Raw genomic sequence first — 10385 nt, forward strand, 5'->3', positions numbered from 1 at the left:
AACGAACGAGGATGGGCTGGCAATTTGGGATTTAGCCGACCAAATTGTATTCTTATTGGTTAAACCAAAATAAAAAATGATGGTACAACATGACAAAATTTCATGCCGGCTGGGGCGTCGCCCGGTTAAACAAGGCCCCCGTTGTTTTCGCCAGGGAACCAGGGCGAACAGCGAAAAGTCAGCTACTGGAACAAATCTGAAAACAAACCCCAACTCAACATCACCAGAGTTAAAGATCGGTACTATCAACGTAAGAAGCCTGAATGGCAAAGAAATGGAGCTAGCTGAGGAATTAGATAAGTACCAGATCGACATAATAGGGGTGACTGAAACAAAAAAGACCAAAACTGGTGAGATCTTTCTGAGCAATAAATACAAAATGTTATATTCAGGCAATAACAATCAAGGAAAAGAAGGAGTAGCCATAGTATTCAACACAAAATACGAGGCTAATCTTCTTGAATGGCAGTCAGTCTCAAGTAGAGTAATGTGGGCAAATATGAGAATGGGGAACTGGACAATGAGACTTATTTGTGCCTATGGTCCCACAGAAGGTTCTACTAAGGTAGAAGTGGAGGAATTTTTTGAGGCTTTAGAAAAAGCAACTGACACAATGAAAAAGGAAAAGTTGGTCCTTGTTGGGGATCTAAATAGTAGAGTAGGAAATGATTGTGAGACATACAAAAATATTTTGGGAAAATTTGGAGAAAAGGGCAAAGCTAATAATAATGGCAAATATCTGTTGGATTTCTGCTCAGGACATGGACTGGTTATTACTAACACCATGTTCCAACATAAAAATGTGCACAAATTCACATGGAGAGAAGAGGCTAGGAATAAGAAAAGCCTCATTGACTATGTTATTGTTGATAGTGATGTTTTCTCCCTGGTGCAGGACACCAGAGTGTACAGAGGATTTGAAATTGGAAGTGATCACTATTTAGTCTTGAGCAGGATAAAATTGAATTTCATATTGAAAAGAATAACATGTAAGAAAGTTTTAAAGCGAATAAAAGTTGAGCAGCTCTCAGATGTAAACTGTAGACTAAAATACAGAAATATTATTGAAAAGAAAATGAAAGAGTTTGAGAACAGGAATCAAACCTTGGAGATTCAGTGGCAAACTCTGAAGGAAACATTGATTGATTCTGCCAGAGAGGCATGTGGTGAGGTTGTGTGCAAAGATAAAAAAATCAGAACTCCCTGGTGGACACAGGAAGTTAAAGAGGCAGTGAAGGAAAAGAAGAAAGCATATCAAAAGTTCCTGGCAAATAAGTCAGCTTTTACTCTTACAGAATACAGAGACAAATGTAAGAAAGCTAAACAGTGTGTAAAACTAGCTAAACAAAAGTCATGGGAGGACTTTGGCAAGAATATAGAAAATAAATATCAAGAAGGTGGCAAAATATTCTGGAGGTTGTTGAAGAAGCTTAGGAATGGGGGAAAGAGTGCTGTAAAAGGAATTAGAGATGATAAAGGTGAAATGAAAACAGGAGAAAAAGATATCCTTGAAGTATGGAGTAATTACTTTGAAAAACTGCTAAATGAAACAAGCAGTGATGACAGCACAGTGATAAAAAACACTGACCAGGCATGCAGTCAGGAATACATATCCATACTTGAAGTAGAAAAAGCCATCAAAGGCTTGAAATGTGGAAAGGCAGCAGGAGTAGATGATATTCGACCAGAAATGCTGAAGTATGGTGGTATAAGAGTCTTACAGTGGCTGCACTGCATAGTTCAGAAAGCCTGGACAGAGGGACGAATTCCCGATGATTGGAGTAGAGCTCTCATAGTACCCATATATAAAAAGGGAAATAAAACTGAATGCGAGAATTACAGAGGTATTTCCCTACTGAGTGTTCCTGGCAAGATCTATGCAAGTATACTTGAGAAACGGTTGAGAAGAATTGTGGAAGAAAAGCTTGGTGAAGAACAAGCTGGATTCAGGCCAAATAGAGGCTGTCAGGATCAGATCTTCACTTTACGACAAATAGTCGAGAAAGCATGGGAATATAACAAAGATCTGTATTTAAGTTTTGTCGATTTGGAAAAGGCATATGACAAGGTGCCAAGAGAGAAGCTATTCAATACGCTGCAGTTATATGGTGTCAATGGGGCATTATATCAAGCAATACTTAGTCTTTATTTGAGTTGTGAGTCAGCAGTTAGAATTGAAGGAAGTACAGGAAGATGGTTTAATGTTAAATCTGGTGTGAGACAAGGATGTACATTATCCCCTCTGTTATTCATTATCTATATGGATCACATTATGAAGGAATGTGGTATTAAACCTGATATCAAAATTGGAAATGTTAATGTCAGCTCTTTGCTTTATGCGGATGATGTTATACTTCTAAATAAATCCGCTACAAGTCTGCAAGATTCTCTGACTAAATTGAATAGCTGTTGTAATAGATATGGTATGAAGGTCAGCAATAAAAAGATAAAGACAATGAAAATAGGCAGAATCATTGAAAATGTCAACTGTGTTGTGAATGGAGAACCTGTGGAACAAGTAAAACATTTCAGCTACTTAGGCACAATTTTTACTGAAGATGGTAAACTAAATATAGAAATAGACAACAGAATCAACAAAGCTGGTATCGTGGGAAGTCAATTGAATAAATTCATATGGAATAAGAAAGAAATTAGTCGGAACACTAAATTAGCTGTATACAAGACTGTGTTCAAACCAATTTTAACTTATGGATCTGAGAGCTGGGTCAGAAGTAAAACACTTGACCAAAGACTAGAGACCGCAGATATGAGAGTCCTGAGAAAGATTAGAGGCATGAACAGATGGCATCAATGGCAATATCATATTAAAAATGAGGATATTAGGAAAGAACTTGACATTGTCAGCATCCAGGAATGCGTTAGCAGAGCTAATCTCAGATGGTATGGTCACTTAAATAGAATGGGAGAGGAAAGATTAGCAAAACAAGTGTTCTCTGCCAGGTTGGCAGGAAAACGACCCAGAGGAAGACCAAGATATAGGTGGATTGATACGGTACAAAGTGCCTTAGACGGTAGAAATATAAGATCTGATAATGTTGGAGTCTTGACAAGTAACAGACTGATTTGGAGGAAAATTGTAGATAGGAAGTTAGTAATGATTTAATTTTTTCATGTAGTACTGTCATATCCTGTACACCCCTTGAGGGTACATGGCAGGAATTTGATGATGATGATGATGATGATGATAAGAGTACCGTATAAAAAGAATTATTAATACAGTAATCGATCATAGACGAATTGTAATTTTTACCATTGATTGGTAACATCGAGGGATTAATTAACCACATTAATCGAGGGATACCTGTATAAGTATACCACTGTATATCTGTCCCCCCCTCATCTAATGTAGCTGTCACCTTACTGTAATAAGCAAGCAGATTACTAAAACATGACCTCCATTTAGCAAATTCATGCTGCCCATCAAAGATAATACCACTATTGTCAACAGAATTCTGAATCCTGGTTCTCTCTAGCCTGTCGAACACTTTAAGCACAACACCTGACACATAGACTGGCCTATAATTTGATGCTTGAGTTCTGTCACCTCCTTTATGAAGCAGTACACTCTTCTCTTTATTCCACTCCTTTGGGACGATACAATGTAAGACTCATATTAAACAAATATGCCAAGGCAGATGTCGACTCCCTGTCATATTCCTTAAAAATATGAGGCTGGTCTGAAAAGTTGCCAGCCTCGACCATAGATGGCAACACTATTGGCAAGATTTTTTTTTCCAAGTTGGTTCATCTGTCATAAGCATCCATGTGAAATTGCAAATCATTCTTTCAAGTAGTTTGTTTTATATAGCTGTCTGAAGCAAAAGTGTTGTCTATATTCCTTGAAATTGATAAAATCGAGTATCGTGCAGTTATAAAATTCTTTGTAAAAGAAGGTTTAACGCCAACAGAAATTCATTCGAAGTTCATAAAATTTACGGACACTCTTCTCCTTCGTTTTTGACAATTAAGAAATGGGCTGCCAAGTTTAAACATGGCCGTACCAGCCTTCAAGATGATCCACATGAAGGACGTATAAAAAGTGTGACAACACTTTTTATACGTCCTACTTTTTATAATTTACATTGATCAAGTGCATGATATGGTACTGGATGACCAGCGAGTCAAAGTGCGTGAAATTGCTGAGACTATAGGCATTTCAAAAGAACGTGTAGGATATATTTTGTATGAAGAATTGCAAATGAAAAGACTTTGCACAAGATGGGTGCCGCGCTTGCTCGCAGTAGATCAAAAACACACTCGCATGAAAATCTCTGAACAGTGCTTGTAGCGTTTTAACAAGAATAAAACCGATTTTGTGCAACAATTTATTACTATGGATGAGACTTGGATTCACCATTACACACCAGAATCCAAACAGCAGTCAAAACAGTGGACAGAAGCGAGTTGTTCAGCACCAAAGAATACAAAGTCAGTTTCATCAGCAGGAAAGGTTATGGCATCAGTGTTTTGGGATGCTAAAGGCATTTTGTTTATTAATTATCTTGAAAAGGGTAAAACAGTAACCGGGGAATATTATTCCAATCTTTTAACCAGATTAGATGAAAAAATTCATGAGAAAAGACCCAGTTTGCAAAACAAAAAATCATCTTTCATCAGAACAATGCACCTGCCCCGAAAGGTGTTTTGGCAATGGGAAAATTAAGGGATCTGCACTATGAATTGTTGGAACATCCATCCTATTCCCCAGATTTGGCTCCCTATGACTTCTATCTCTTCCCAAAACTAAAACTCTTCCTCGCTGGTCAGCATTTTTCTTAGAATCTAGATGTGATTGCAGCTGTAGAGGGGTATTTTGCAGTTCTTACTGAGAACCGCTACAGGGAAGGGATAATGGCATGGAGCATCGCTGGAATAAATGTATTAATCTTAAGGAAGATTATGTTGAAAAATAAAAATAATTTTGAAATTATATTATTTTTATGGTTATTTTGCCTGCTTTTGTTTAGGAGTGCCCCTATTTAATGCCATTGGCTTTTTACTAAAGAATTCTTAGGACACTGCAGATGTATTTTAGAGATAATATGTAGCACAATAGAAGAAAATTCACACATACCTTTTCTTGGATGTTGTTGCCTGTCTTCTTTCTGAGGTGTGCATACTTCTGCTGTTATGGTGTTGAAAGGGGAGTGGTGGTGGTGGGGGGGGGGGTAGGCAATGTGGCAGAATTAATTTTAAAAAACCCAGGTTTTTTTTATATAATATATCTGAATTTATATTTAAGGGTGGGTGGGTGGAGCGCTTTTTTTGTTGGGTGGGAAAAGATGAAAAAGGGAGCTGAAATTAGAAAACAGTTTCTAATTTCAGTTCCCTTTTTCTTAGAGGAAGGGAACTGTTTTTTAGAGGAAGGGGAAGGGTTTATGGGGAAGGGGGGCTGGGGAGAGGGTTGACGGAGTGCAAGCCATTTCGACCATGTGGGTCGCCGTCTGAACTCATGGAGGAAGTGGATGCTATGTCATGTCGGCTTGCTGTTTCTGCCTTGGAAGTGTTCATGTTATCACCTATTGGTCGGAATTGTGACCTAATCGCACCCTATCAACCCTCTCCCCAGTCCCCTTTTCCCATAAACCCTTCCCCTTCCTCTAAAAAACAGTTTCTAATTTCAACCCCTTTTTTCATCTTTTCCCACCCTAGAAAAAAAGCATTCTGTCAACCCCTAAATATAATATATGTATATATTATATAAAAATACCCGGGTGTTTTCAAATTAATTCTCCCACATTGCCTACCCCCCCCCTTCTCCCCTTTCAACACCATAACAACAGAAGTAAGCAAGCACACCGCAGAAAGAAGACAGGCAATAACATCCAAGAAAAGGTATGTGCATTTCTTCTATTATGCTACAAATATTTGTCTCTAAAATACATCTGCAATGTCCTAAGAATTCTTGAGTAAAAAACCAATGACATTAAAAAAGGGCACTCCTAAACAAAAGCAGGCAAAATAGCTGTAAAAATAATAGTTTTTAAGAGGAGTAACATGGGAGTTTCCCCAGAAAAAATACCTATACCTATATTTTGAAATTATAAATTTGTTTTTTCATTTTCATTGTTAGGCCGAGAACTTTTCAGACCAGCCTCGTACATAGTGATATATCATCAAGTCTCAGAGCCTTATTCACATTGCAATCTTCACGCACCGTTCATTAAACATCTCAACTATATCCTCTGCAGCATTTGTTCTTATACCATTTTCTCCAGTCAATGTCATCCTACCACAATCTTTTTTTTTTTTTCTGCTACATATCAAAAGAACTCCCTACTTTTTTTTTTTTTTTTGCTTCTTTGGCTAACTGCTGCTAATACTGCCCTTATCAACTGAGTCACCCTCAGCTGATAAAAAGAATAGATTAAAAAGAGATTATAAAAATTGTAAAAGGCAAGAGGGGAAGAACAATAGCCCATCCCTAGAAGTGGTGTAAGAGTGTGAAGAGTAGATTTTTTATGTGGAGAATTGTCAGTGAATGGAATGCATTACCAGAGTATGTTGTTAATGTAAAGTGTTAAGGATTTTAAGATTCAGAATGATAAATATGTTGTCAGTTAAATAAACCTCCCACGATGAATCTGCTGACTCCATGGAGGGTGTAATAATAATAATAAGTAACAAGTTTAAAATGAAATAAATAGATGACAATAAGACACTTATACAGTATATCTACTTGAAACAGTGTTGAATTATAGCCAGTAATTACACAAGCAGTGGTGGTGGTGTGGCTTGTTTGTGTCATGTTACCAATTCCATTCATCTCTCCATAAAATATGGTCAATGTATGAAATATATGCAATCTAGCCACAATCAATACAATCTTGGAAACTTACACAAAAAAGTAGTGAAATGAGAATCAACAGTATCAGAATTGAATTACATCAGACCGCTACAACATGAATCACAACACTAGTACATCACAGATGTTTACCAATCACATCCTTTAAGGAGACTGTAGAAACATGTTTGAAAGGCTAAAATTACCCATAATTTAGATCAGAAATTTAGATTTATGGATTCTGCAAATCTGAAGTCATTTGCAGAATGCTATGACAATCCTAAGTTAAACATCAATGATTCAACACAAATCAAATGGAATAAGTGACCAGCATATCTTATTCATAACACGTGAGATGACTGCTCAATTTATCATTTTTTGCAATATAGCCTAAATAATGTGATTTATTTCATATATAGCTGTAGAAATTTTTGTGTGTAACCTGAGAATGTCAGTAAACCAACAATGAGATTAGTTGGTCTATTAAATATAATTTAGTGAACTAGTATGTTTTCTTTCCATAAATCAATGTGAATGCAATGATGACTAGGTAGATTACCAACAGTTTAGTTAATGGGCCATGTACTGGAGTCTTTTCCAACTGTTGCATGCATGCTTATGAAATTCTCTAGGTGTCATATTACTTTTCCTCACCTGTGTGAGTTTGTTTAATTGCATGAACACATGATATATTCAAAGTTCTAAATAGACTATTATTATATAACACCTCTATGGAGTCCAAGGGCTAATTGCCAACAGGCACATTACATACCATCCACACACTACCCCATCTACCAACCCACTAATGCTATTTTTGTCTGCTAACTGCAGATAAAAATAACATTTTGTTCTCTGGATGATTTGCCTGTACACAGGATGAAAAACTACCATTCTAGGAGAAAAACCCTGCTACTTTCATGTGAGACTGGATAAACTCACCTTTGACTGAAAAATCCCTTATCAGGATAAGAACTGAATTCAGGTCTTTAAAAAGTTGTGGAATATAATTTCTAATCAAGTACATGCTTCCTAGCCCAGATTTAAAAAAAAAAAATAAAAAAAAAAATTGCTGCAGTAAATATGTGTTGCAGCACTTATGCAAAAATTTCTTCGCCACTGCGATATACTTAATATCGATGAAATATCTGATTTATATTGGCATGTGTGTTTACAGTAGATGAAGAGTCAGCAGGTTGACAAGAGATTAGTAGTTTGAACAGTATCATCACACTGTGCAGAGAAGACCAAAGGGAAACTTCCCAGAAAAGGAAGCTAAAGAATGGTTCTGCAATGGTGAAGACATGTTCCTTAAAACAGGGGAAGCAGGAATGAATGAAGAGAGATGCATAAATGGATTGTGATTAGTTGGTACTTGGGTTTTTAAAGGAATATTTTCTAAGAAACACATAGCAATACAAATGATAAATAAGGCAGACAATGATGATAGAAATATCTGTGGAAATGAGCAGTCTTGGGACTTATTATGAAAGCCACAGATATAAAACATTTGGAGGTATTTTTTTTTCCATACTTTAACTAACATAAATTGTGTTTCTAAACATTTTAACATTTCTAATAAATAACTTTAAGCAGTTAATTAAGTTACAGATAGCAACATTAATAAATAACCAATCTATATGATAATATTTATATATCTATATAAAAAAAGATAATACATTGGTATATCAATAATTTTTTTTTAACTGGGGAGGAGAAAGAGATCAGTAGAGTGATTAAAAAAAAAAAAAAAGAAACAAAGCAGACAAGGGAGGGTTCTGTCTTTAAATTAACTTTCTCTACAGTTATCTGCCAATATATATGGTATTTTGCAAAACAATACAAAAATAAAAAAAGGCTAAATCAAGTAATTTGCCAATACAGTTGTAAATCAACAGTCTGGTGTAATGATTTTTCGCCACAAATTTCATATCCTTCTGTAGGTAAGAGAAGTAGTGTCAAGTCCAGTTATACAGCGCTAGAAGCTGGATAATGTCCCATTTCTTAAAGAATACTTTAAACAGTTCATCAACCTTATTATAATTGCCGTTCACGAGAATTTATAACAGGATGGTTTACATCGGTGTTTTTTCATTTTATTAAATATTTGTTAGACCAAACAAATCCTACAGATTTGGGTACTGCTTATAAATAAATTTAAATGATAACATAAAAGTGTGGATAATACGAGAAATAAACCAGGCAATAAAGAATCTACGATATGGTGCTTTCCTTATCACGAATGAACCATATTGTGGTATAGAATGGTGTGTGGGGGGGATGAAGTGGGGTAAGAATGCATGTTATGACACTCACTGTTTATTATTATTAACATCCGAACTCCATGGAATTAGAGACTCATCATGAGGTGAGTCTGAGTTTTATTTAACACAAATTGAAGAATATCAGAACGTGCAGTTTTAAATTTCACGATCCTACATTACTTAACACTAGTCATTCACATTTACTACAAATATACAATATCCCTTAAAAACATTGAAAATAAGTTCAGTACCAATATATAAAATAATGTATTACCCAGTCGCAATATTGGCATATACCATGCTGTGTATTTTGTTAAGATGATAAAAATTTATGAAAGGAAATAAATTGTAATGATGTGTAACTGCAACGTACGTGAAATGTCTTAGGTAATTTTCACTTATGCAAAAACTTCTTCGCCTCTGCGATATACTAATTATCAATGAAATGTTTAACTTATATTGGCATATGTGTTCACAGTGTATGAAAAGTCAGCAGGTTAATAAGAGATTAGTAGTTTGAACGGTATCATCACAATGTGCAGCGAGGACAAAAGGGAAACTTCCCAGAAAAAGAAGCTAAAGAATGGTTCTGCAATTTTTCATACTTGAACATCTACGGTTCATCCAATTTCATAATGATATTTCATGCGGACGGACTGATAGTGGATAATTTGTTGTTTACTGATGATGAAAGGTTATTGTTTTTATTATTACGTGACACCTCCAAGTACTCGTCGCGGGAGGGCACTCTAATCCGTTACACATATCTCACCGTCTCCCATACTAGTTAATTCTCCAAATACAAACAACTACACTATCACCAACAAAGTACAGGAAAATTAAGGGGATAAAAAAAAAAATCAGCTAACGCCTTTTTTTTTTTTTATTCCCGTATACAGGGAGTAGGCGAAAAAATCCTTTATTATTTTATAGACAGTATGCGAAACTTTGAGATCGAAAACTACGATCTAAGAGTTTCATGCCGAGAATTCTGCCGTGAGAAAACGCAGAACAAAGAACAGACACAAAAGAAAAGCAACGACGCACATCAAATTATTATTATTATTATTTTGACACCTCCAGGGAGTCCAAAGACTCATCGAGGGAGAGTGTGCCGACCGCATCGAACGATTGGTCCCCTTCCAACTACTAACCGCGCTCAAACTTACTTAACTGAGCCATTAGTAGCAGAGGCTCTACCAATCGACCAACCCTTTTAAGTCCCTTTCTGATCCTAAAATACAGACAACTTAGATTCATTCAAACTTATGGTTAAAGATTTGCTAAATACACACATGGAACAAATTAACAAAAAATTC

The 10385-nt window shown here is 35.9% G+C and overlaps 1 protein-coding gene across 4 annotated transcripts in view; it reads right to left on the reverse strand.

The window, feature by feature from the left end:
* The window catches only part of LOC150100639 (uncharacterized), a 238425-nt gene extending 228626 nt beyond the window's left edge, over nucleotides 1-9799 (reverse strand). For 2 of the 4 annotated variants that reach the window (XM_090401517.1, XM_090401514.1), the window contains exon 1: nucleotides 9341-9793. The gene's annotated coding sequence lies outside the window, so the exon portion shown is untranslated. Of the gene's footprint in view, nucleotides 1-9340 lie in introns of all 4 variants that reach the window. The other 2 variants (XM_090401516.1, XM_090401515.1) reach the window with 2 other exon arrangements.
* Nucleotides 9800-10385: the final 586 nt, after the last annotated feature.

Source organism: Typopeltis vanoorti, chromosome 12 (assembly GCF_054136105.1).
Source record: "Typopeltis vanoorti isolate ZY-2024b chromosome 12, IOZ_Tvanoo_1.0, whole genome shotgun sequence".
Taxonomy (NCBI): Eukaryota; Metazoa; Arthropoda; class Arachnida; order Uropygi; family Thelyphonidae; genus Typopeltis; species Typopeltis vanoorti.